The sequence below is a fragment of the Octodon degus genome, unplaced genomic scaffold, assembly GCF_000260255.1.
Source record: "Octodon degus isolate 3935 unplaced genomic scaffold, OctDeg1.0 scaffold00075, whole genome shotgun sequence".
In the NCBI taxonomy this organism is placed as follows: Eukaryota; Metazoa; Chordata; class Mammalia; order Rodentia; family Octodontidae; genus Octodon; species Octodon degus.
In genome coordinates this window covers 4,591,478-4,601,596 of record NW_004524651.1, presented here as the reverse complement: position 1 = coordinate 4,601,596, position 10,119 = coordinate 4,591,478, and the positions used below count along the sequence as shown (strand labels likewise).

Here is a 10,119-nt window from a genome sequence, read left to right as displayed (position 1 = left end):
GAACTCCAAGCAGCCATAATCACAATAAATATACACCAAGATACATAATAATCAAGATCTCAGAAATTCAGCAAAAGAATACATCATTAAAAGCTGCTAGAGAGAAGAAACAGATCACCTACAATGGAAACCCTATCAGAATCATGGCCAACTCCTCAACTTATACCATCATATCAACAAGAGCTTGGAGTGAAGTATTTCAGGTCCTGAAAGAAAATAATTTCCAACCCAGATTGATGTGCCCTGCAAAATGATATATCAAATTCAATGGAAAGATAACAACCTTCCATGACAAAGAGCAATTAAAGAAATTCATGGCCACCAAACTACCCTACAATGAGGACTTACAGATATTCTAGAAAGTGACAAAAGTGACCACAGCTTCAAGAACAGCAGAAAGAATACACCAAACAAAGCAAGTAATTAAATAGTTAATATATACAGAACCTATAGCAGAAAAATAACATGACAAATATAAGCCAATACATATTAGCTATAACAATCAATCTAAACAGCCTAAATTCAAAAATCAAAAGAATAGACTAGCAGAGTGGATTAAGAAACAATATCCAATAATATGCTGTATACAAGAAACACATTTAACTCAAAAGAAAATTCACAAACTAAAAGTCAAAGGATAGAAAATAATCCTCCATGCTACAGGAAATCAGGAAAAAAAAAAGCAGGGATAGCTGTCCTGGTTGCTGACAATATCAACTTCAAACCAAAAAACATTCAAAGAGATAAAGAAGGTCAATACATACTTGTTAAGGAAAAATTGCAAGATGAAGAGATAACAATTATAAATATAGATGCAGTTAATGTAGGAGCACCCTTGTACATAAGACAAATTTTAACAGACATTAAAAATCAAATAAATAATACAATAGTAATGGGGGATTCTAACTTTCCACTGTCACAAAGAGATAGAGCAACTAGGCAAAAATCAGCAAATAACAGAAATAAATCGAACTTGTGAAGAAAATGACTTAGTACATCTTTATAGTATTTCACTCAGCAACAACAGAATATATGTTCTTTTCAGCTGTACACAGGACCTTCTCCAAAATAGACCATATATTAGCACACAGAGCAATCTTAAGTAAGTGCAAAGGAACTGAAATTATCCCATGTATACTATCTGACTGCAGTACAATCAAACTGGAAATTATTGACAAAAGAAACTACAAAAACACCATAAACACATGAAAATTAAATAACCTGCTAAACAACCAATGGGTCATAGATGAAATTAAAGAAGAAATCAAAAAACATTTACAATCAAAAGCAAATGCAGATACAACTTACCAAAACCTGTGAAATGCAATGAAAGCCATCTTTTTTTTAAGGATAATTTCATTTTTTGTATTTTAATAATTTTATTGAGAAAGAAGAAACAATGATATAGTTTCAAAACAGGTTAGTAGGACAGTTACAATAATTAATACATTGTATATTGTTGTCTTTATACTAGTTATTTCTAGTACAAGATGCAGACATGATATCTTGTCTAAGCACTATTAGATCAAAATTTTCTTCTCATTGAGCTAAGAGAAAGTAGCTGTATATCTATCCTAACTATTTGTTATATACAGATACAAAATGGTCCTTCATTTGTATCCTCTTTTTTGTTTAGTTTTGTCAGAGATGGGTATTCCATTGCCATTCAAATATTGTAGGTGCTTGAATTCAGCAAAGTAATCCAATATAGTCCCATAGTTCGTAATAGTAGTAGGCTATCCACAGGGTTGGCAATGTCAGAAGTTATTGACTTGAGCCCTTTACATCTCAGCATATTAATATGACTTTACTTTTTTTTAATATGACTTTACTTTTCACACCTTGTTATTATACTTTTCTGCTGGATGGTTAAGACCAAGATAAAACAAGACCTATATAACAAGAAACGTAACTTTTGTATCTCATAAGGTCAGTCAAATCCCCTCAGGATTTATCCTGAAGCCCTGTACCACAGTTTGTAGATCCTTTGTCAGTGTCAGGCATATGGATGACTCACGGCCATTGCTTGACCAATAATGAAAGCTGTCTTAAGAGAATATTCCTATCAGTAAATTCTCACATTAGGAAAACAGAACAAGCCCAAATAAATGACCTTATACTGCACTTCAAGTTCCTAGAGAAAGAAGAGCCAGCCAAACCCAAAGAAGACAGAAAATTATAATGACTAGAGCAGAAATTAATGCACTGGAGATGAAAGAAACAATACAAAGAATAAATGAATCAAAGAGTTGGTTCTTTGAAAGAATAAATAAAATTGATAAACCCCTAGCCAACCTAATAAAAAAAAGGAAAGAAAAATCCAAATTAATGCAATAAAGAATGAAAAAGGTGAAATCAGTACAGATCCTAGAGAAATTCAAAAGATTATCAATGCCTACTTCTAAACTCTTTAATCTCACAGGATGGAAAACACAGAGGAAATGGACAGATTGCTAGATACATACAAAATGCCAAAGCTGAGTCAAAAAGATATACAAACTCTTAAATAACTCAATAATGAGAAATGAAATTGAAAATGTAATAGAAAACTTACCAAAAAGGAAATGTTCATGTTGTGATAGATTCATAGTAGAATTCTACAAAAAATTTAGAGATTTCATGACAAGTATTCTCAAACTCTTCAATGCAAGTAAAAGGGAAGAGAACTACAGCAGGTTCTCTTACATCGACCACCTAAGAGTCATGCTGTAAGAAGCAGCAGCTTCTCCTCTCGTTTCCATCTGCTCAGGGATTGCCAAGCAGCAGCCATGAGTGAGTGCATCTCTATCCACGTTGGCCAAGCCAGTGTCCAGACTGGGAATGCCTGCTGGGAATTCTACTGCCTGGAACATGGCATCCAGTCAGCTGGCCAGATACCAAGTAACAAGGACATTGGGGGTGGAAATGATTCCTTCAACACCTTCTTCAGCGAGATTTGTGCTGGCAAACATGTGCCTAGGGCAGTGTTTGTAGACCTGGAACCCACAATCATTGATGAAGTGAGTACTGGTACCTGCCACCAGCTCCTCCACCCTGTACAGCACATCACATGCAAGGAAGATGCTGCCAACAACTATGCCTGTGGGCACTACACCATTGGCAAGGAGATCATTGACCTCGTCTTAGACTGAATTCAGAAATTGGCTGACCCGTGCACAGGTCTGCAGGGCTTCCTGGATTTCCACAGCTTTGGTGGGGGCACTGGCTCTGGCTTCATCTCCCTGCTGATGGAATGTCTCTCCAAGGCCAAGCTCGAATTATCTATTTACCCAGCCCCCTAAGTCTCCACAGCTGTAGTAGAGCCCTACAACTCCATCCTCACCACCCTAGACCACTCTGTGCCTTCATGGTAGACAATGAAGCCATCTATGGTATCTATTGTAGAAATCTTGATATTGAGCACCCCACCTACACTAACCTGAATAGGTTGATAGGTCAAACTGTGTCTTCTATCACTGCTTTCCTCAGATTTGATGGAGCCCTGAATATGGATCTGACAGAATTCCAGATGAACCTGGTACCATATCCCTGTATCCACTTGCTTCTGGCCACATAGAAAGCCTACCATGAACAGCTTTCTGTAGCAGAGATCACCAATGTCTGCTTTGAACTAGCCAACCAGATGGTGAAATATGAGCCTTTTCATGGTAAATACATGGCTTGCTGACTGTTGTACCATGGTGATGTGGTCCCCAAAGATGTCAATGCAGCCATTGCCACCGTCAAGACCAAGCATACCATCCAGTTTGTGGACTGGTGTCCCACTGGCTTAAAGGTGGGAATTAATTACCAGCATCCCACTGTGGTGCCTGGTGGAGACTGGGCTAAGCTACAGCAGGCTATGTGCACACTGAGCAATACCACAGCTATCACCGAGGCCTGGACCACAAGTTTGATCTGATGTACGTCAAGTGTGCCTTTGTTCACTGGTACATGGGTGAGGGGAGGGAGGAAGGAGAGTTTTCTGAGGCCCAGGAGGACATGGCTGCCCTTGAGAAGGATTATGAGGAGATTGGTGTGGATTCTGTCGAAGGAAAGGGTGAGAAAGAAATAGAGAGAAATACTAAAAATGTCACAAAGGTGGCATTTTTACAGGGTGCTTTTACAGGGAAGCTTACTATGTCTTAAAACATTAAAAAATTGTAGTCTGATCAGTTAATTCATATGTAGCAGTGTATGCTCTCATTCAATTACTGACTTACGCTTTAAAACATAAATGCTTTGTCACAGACCCATTGTCCATTCTCTGATGGGTTTTGAATAAAAAGTATTCCCTGCCTTAAAAAAAAAAAAAGAAAACTACAGGCCAAGCTCTAAAAAAAAAAAAAAGAAAAAGAAAACTACAGGCCAAGCTCTCTAATGAATATAGAGAGATTGTGTGACAGAATTCCAGATGAACCTGGTGCCCTATCCCTGCATCCACTTCCCTCTGGTCACATATGCCCCTGTCATCTCTGCTGAGAAAGGATTACACAAAAATATTGTAAAAATTTTCCATATTGCAAAAGTCTTAATATTGCAAAAATCTTCAATACGATGCTAGCAAACAAAATGCAGCAAATCATGACTTAGTGGGATTCATTCCAGAAATGCAGGTATGGTTCAACATGCACAAATCCATAAATATAGTACATATCTGTAGAACCAAGAACAAAAACCATGTGATCATCTCAATAGATACAGCAAAAGCTTTTGACAAAGTCCAACATTCATTAATGATAAGACCCTACAGAGAATTGGACTAGATGGTTCATATCTCAACCTATAAATGCCATCTATGAGAAACCAATATCCAACATCATAATAAATGGGCAAAAACTGAAGGTCTTCGTTTTAAAATCAGGAACTAGACAGGAATATCCATTCTATTCACTCCTATTCAATGTAATTCTGGAAACACTAGCCAGAGCAATTAGACAAGAGTGGGAAATAAAAAGAATGTGGATTGGGAAAGAATAAGTGAAATTATCATTATTGGCAGATGACATGATACTCTTCATATAGGATCCCAAAAACTCCACCAAGAGTCTTGTAGATTTTAATCATCAAGTTCAGCAATCTAGCAGGATACAAAGTCAACACCCAAAACTCAATAGCATTTTCTTACACAAATAACGAATACACTGAGAGAGAAATTAAGGAGTCCATGCCTTTCACAATTACATCCAAAAAAATGAAATACTTAGGAATCAATCTCACATAGAACATAAAAGATTTATACAGTGAAAATTATAGTACTCTGAGAAAAGACTGAAAAGGATTTGAGAAAATGGAAAAAAATATTCGATGCCTCTGGATAAGAAGGAACAGCATCATGAAAATAGCCATACTCCCAAAATTGTTATACAGATTCAATGCAATCCTGATCAAAATATCATTAGTATATCTCACAGAGCTAGAGAAAATTTTCCTCAAATTGCTTTGGAACTGGAAGTGACCCAGAATATCAAAAGCAATCCTGGGAAACAAAAGAAAGGCAGGAGGTATCACAATCCCTGACTTGAAATTATATTATAATGCTACTGTGATAAAATAATCATGATACTGGCAAAAAAGAGACAGACCTAAAGATCAGTGGAACAGATTAGAAGATGCAGACACAACTACAAACACATTCAGCCACCTTATATTTGACAAAGGTACCAAACAGGCTCACTGGAAGAAAGATAGTCGCAATAATAAATGTTGCTTGAAGGGCCGGCCAAATAGCTCAATGGATTAAAGCACCTGCAAGCAGGCACAGAGGCCAGGGGTTCAATCCTTGGGCCTGCCATTCCAGGCCTGCCCGTAGGGAGCACTGAGACAGAGATTGAGACTGGGTGTGGTGGCACACGCCTGTAATCCCAGCACTTGGGAGGCTGTAAACAAGAGAATCACTATGAGTCTGATATAGTAGTGAGACCCTGAACACCCTGTAGACTCTTCCCTAAAATACAGGAAAAAAAAAAATGTTGCAGGAAAAAATAGCTTTCCGCATGCTGAAAGTTAAGACTATACCCATGCCTACCACCATGCAAAAAGCTGCAGTCAAAATGGATCAAAGATTTAAATATTAAAACAGAAACACTAAATCTCCTGGAGAAAAGTGTAAGTAGAAATCTTAAAGACATAAGGGTAAGTAGAGAGTTCATGAACAAAAATCAAAATGCATGGGAAATACTTCAAAGAATCAACACTGGGATCCATCTCTTTGAAAAGTTTCTGCACTTCAAATAAGATCTCCAAAAAGGTAAAAAGAAACCCCACAAACTGAGAAAAAAATTGTAGCCAACTGTCCCTCCAACAAAGCCCTTCTATCCAGGACATATAAAGAATTTTTAAAAATCAGGACCCCAAATTCAAAGACACCATCCGAAAAATGACATCTGGGATGAATATACACTTCTCAGAGGAAGAAATACAAATGGCAAGTAAATATAAGAAAAAATATTCAATATCATTGGTAATTTGAGAAATGCAAATTTAAAAAGCACTAAGATTCCATCTCACCCCAGAAAAAAATGACTAACATCATGAAGTCAGCCAATAACAAATACTGGAGAGGTTGTGGAGAAAAAGGAAACCTTCTTCATTGTCAGAGTAAAGACTGGTAAAACCACTATGGAAATCAGTGTGGAGATTCCTCTAAAATCTAAGATTGGAGGTCCCATTCCAGCCAGCTATTCCCTTCATTGGTATTTTTTCCAGAACTGTAAATGTCATACCATAGCGATATATGTGCATCCATGTTTACAGCAATGCAATTTGTCATAGCTAATTCCTGGGAATAACCCAGATGCCCATCAACTAAAGAATGGATAAAGATGATGTGGTATTTTTACACAGTAGGGTATTATTCAGGCACAAATCAGGATAAATTTGAGACTTTTGTTGGTAAAATGATGCAAATAGAGAACATACTCTTAAGTGAAACAAATCATGCACACATGTGAAAACATCATATTGTCTGCTTAGTGTGAGAACATGAAAAAGAAAAATAGAGTCTGAATGGTACAACAGGTACTGGGAAAAGGAAAAGAATGTATTCAAAAGGAAAGAGTTACTGAGTTGAGAAGGACAGGAGAGGGAGTGGAGGAAAGAGATACATCTATGTATGTAAGCAGGATGATTTGGACAGCTGTACTGTGCATTTCTGCTGCTCTGTAGAAAGCAGCAGTTATTGCTTTGTTTCATCTCCCTTTTTCTGTTGTTTGTACTTTTTCTCTTGTTAATTTCTTATACATTTCTTTCTTTTTTCTTTCTTCTTCCAATTTTACATGCATATATCTGGTAATATGAATAACTGGTTGGAAAACAACACTATATATTACCACAAATGCTGTGAAATTTTATTACTTTGTTATGTGAAATACTTTGTCACTTGTAATTTTTTTGTTTTAATTATAATTTGTACTCTCTTTAAAAATAAGAAGAATAGAAACAAAGACTTGTACATGAATGTTTATAGTATGTTTATATTTATGTTTGCTTATAATAGCTAAAATCCTCAAACAAACCAAGGGCTCATTAACAGAAAAATATATAATCCAATTATAATTTACTTCTGTAGCTAACTACTACTTGGAATTTTAAAAGTTACTGATACATGCAATAACATGGAAGAATCTCTAAAATATCATGCTGATGAAATGGTGTCAGGAGCCAATGAATATATACCATGATTCCATCGAGTTGAAATTCTAAAACACAAATCTAATCTATATAGAAAATAGAATGGAGATTGCTTGTGAGTGGGTACTGGGGGATACAGGTGGGAAGATTTGAATTAGAAAGGATATAGGGAAATTTTGAAAAGTAATGAACATCTGTATCTCCTTGGCTATAATAGCAGTTATGCAAGTATATGCATTTACCAAAGACCATGAGATGACATGGTCCTTTTGGATGTGTTTCATTTATATAAATTATATCTAATAATCCTGGGTTTTAAGAGAGTTTCATAAAATATCAACTCTGATTCCTACATTTTGAATGCTGTAACATTTAGGGCTTAGGAAGAAGCTATAGCAGCCTCCTCTGAACGTTAAAGAAATTTTAGTGAAGAAACTATCCAAAGAAGCACAGAAAAGTATGAGAAAAGCAACCACCATACAGAGGCATGCAGGGTCTTTAACAAAAGGATGCTGGTACTAACACCAAACTTGGCAGGAAAGGTAGGACTGTTTTTTGGGGTCCAAATGAGGAGGCCCAGCATAAACTCTGACACCCTCCTGGACACAGGAGCACAGAATTTGGATGTCTAAATGCTATTAGAAAAGAGGCGCCAGGCCGCTGTGAGTACAGGTGAGACTGTCAGTTTATTTTGCAGTACATAAATTTAATGGGATCAAAACAACTGCTTATTGTCATGATTGAATCAGCTTCCTATTTCAAGTTGTTTCTATAAATATTTTCTTCTTCATTCACTTTTTAAAATATCACACTTTAATTCATCTGAAATTAATTTTAGTTTCTGCTGTAAGATATATGATATGAAATGACTCTGAGATGAGTAACAAAGAGGGATTAGTTCGTGAAGTGCCATACATGTCATAGACCTCAGTGATGACTAGGGATAAATATTTGATTTTCAGGACAATTGTATTTGCTTGGGTTCTTCAAAATCACATGCATCTTTTTCATTAATTACATTAATCCTAACACAGTGTTGTAACACGATGCATCATTTTTTCATTAATCTTTAAAATTCACTTATCTATTAATCATGATCCACTGCTAAACTTAAAATAATGAGTTGACTATTTTTAAAGTGTTATTAATTCATATGGCATCCATGAATTTTTAAATGCAATGCGCAAGGATTTTTGCCCTGAGTATAGTGAAGCATATTATTCAGCATATGCTCTACTTTACCTGAAAGTATACATTATATTGCACAAATTACTTACTAAACCAAATGCCATGGGGGCTTTATGTATTTGATACAGGGACTCACTACACAGCTCAAACTCGTAGTGATTCTCCTGTTTTCAGCCTCCCTAGCACTGAGATTACAGGTGTGTGCTACCACACCTGGTCTTGGTGGCCAGCTCAGTGAGCCAGCACAGCATGTGGTGCTGGGGATCAAACTCCAGGCCCTGAGCTTGCCTGAGCAGGTGGTTAGTCTGCTGAGCTATGTTGCTGGCCCCACGCTTTGAAAGACCACATCTCTACCTTCTTTTGCTCAAGAACATGATATCTACTGCATCACAAATACTAAAACAACTACAGTGGAGACAATGATTTGCAAGGTGACCATGGAAAGCTCTTTGTCCAGAATAACTACACATTATCAAAAGAAGCCAACAAAAACATGAATCACAAAAGTGTTTAAGAAGCAAAATTAGGCTGAATAAGAAAAATAAACTTTTATTTGCATTGTCACTAAGTACACACATGCACATCTCTATGCTGTTTTTCAATTTTCTGTCCAAAATGATCAGAAGTCTCTCTCAATTCCATCTAATCAGGCAAAATCACCTAAGAAGAAGCCAGACCTAAAGTAGCTGGGGAGTAGTCAGGCAAAAAGATGAGAAGCCATAACTATTAGACAAGAGAAAAGATTACAAAAGGTAAAAACCCTTCACCATCCTGGAACACAACATCCTCCTTTCTGAACACTTTAGATAATTTCTAAACATTTTGAATTTCCACATTTATGGGCTATGATATTGGTGAAAGAGATAATAAATATTCTGGACCAGAGTTTCCCAACCCCTTAGTCATAGGTACCAGTTTGTAGCCAAATAGAAACCAGGCCATATAGCAGGAGATGAGCAAGTGAGCTAAGCTGTATCTGTACTTGGAATCACTCCATCACTCCCATCACCACCTGAGCACTACCACTGTGAGATTAGTGGTGGTGTTACACTTTCATGGGACTGAAAACCCTACTGTGCACTGTGCATCAGAGGGATCCAGGTTGTACTTTTCTTCTGCAACTCCAATGCCTGGTGATCTAAGGTGAAGCTGAGGTAGTGATGCTACCACTGGTAAATAGCTGCAAGTAAAGATTGACATTAGCAGAAATGTAAAATGAGTAGATAACATAATAAATCAATTGCTAGCAGGCTCATATCCATTGGTGAGTAGCAAGTGACAATTATGCTGCATGCAGTTGAGAGATGTATAATGGTGAGT

General features: G+C 36.8%; 1 pseudogene; it reads left to right on the top strand.

The window, feature by feature from the left end:
* The first annotated feature begins 2,768 nt into the window (after positions 1–2,768).
* LOC101564475 lies at positions 2,769–4,128 on the top strand (annotated as a pseudogene).
* Positions 4,129–10,119: the final 5,991 nt, after the last annotated feature.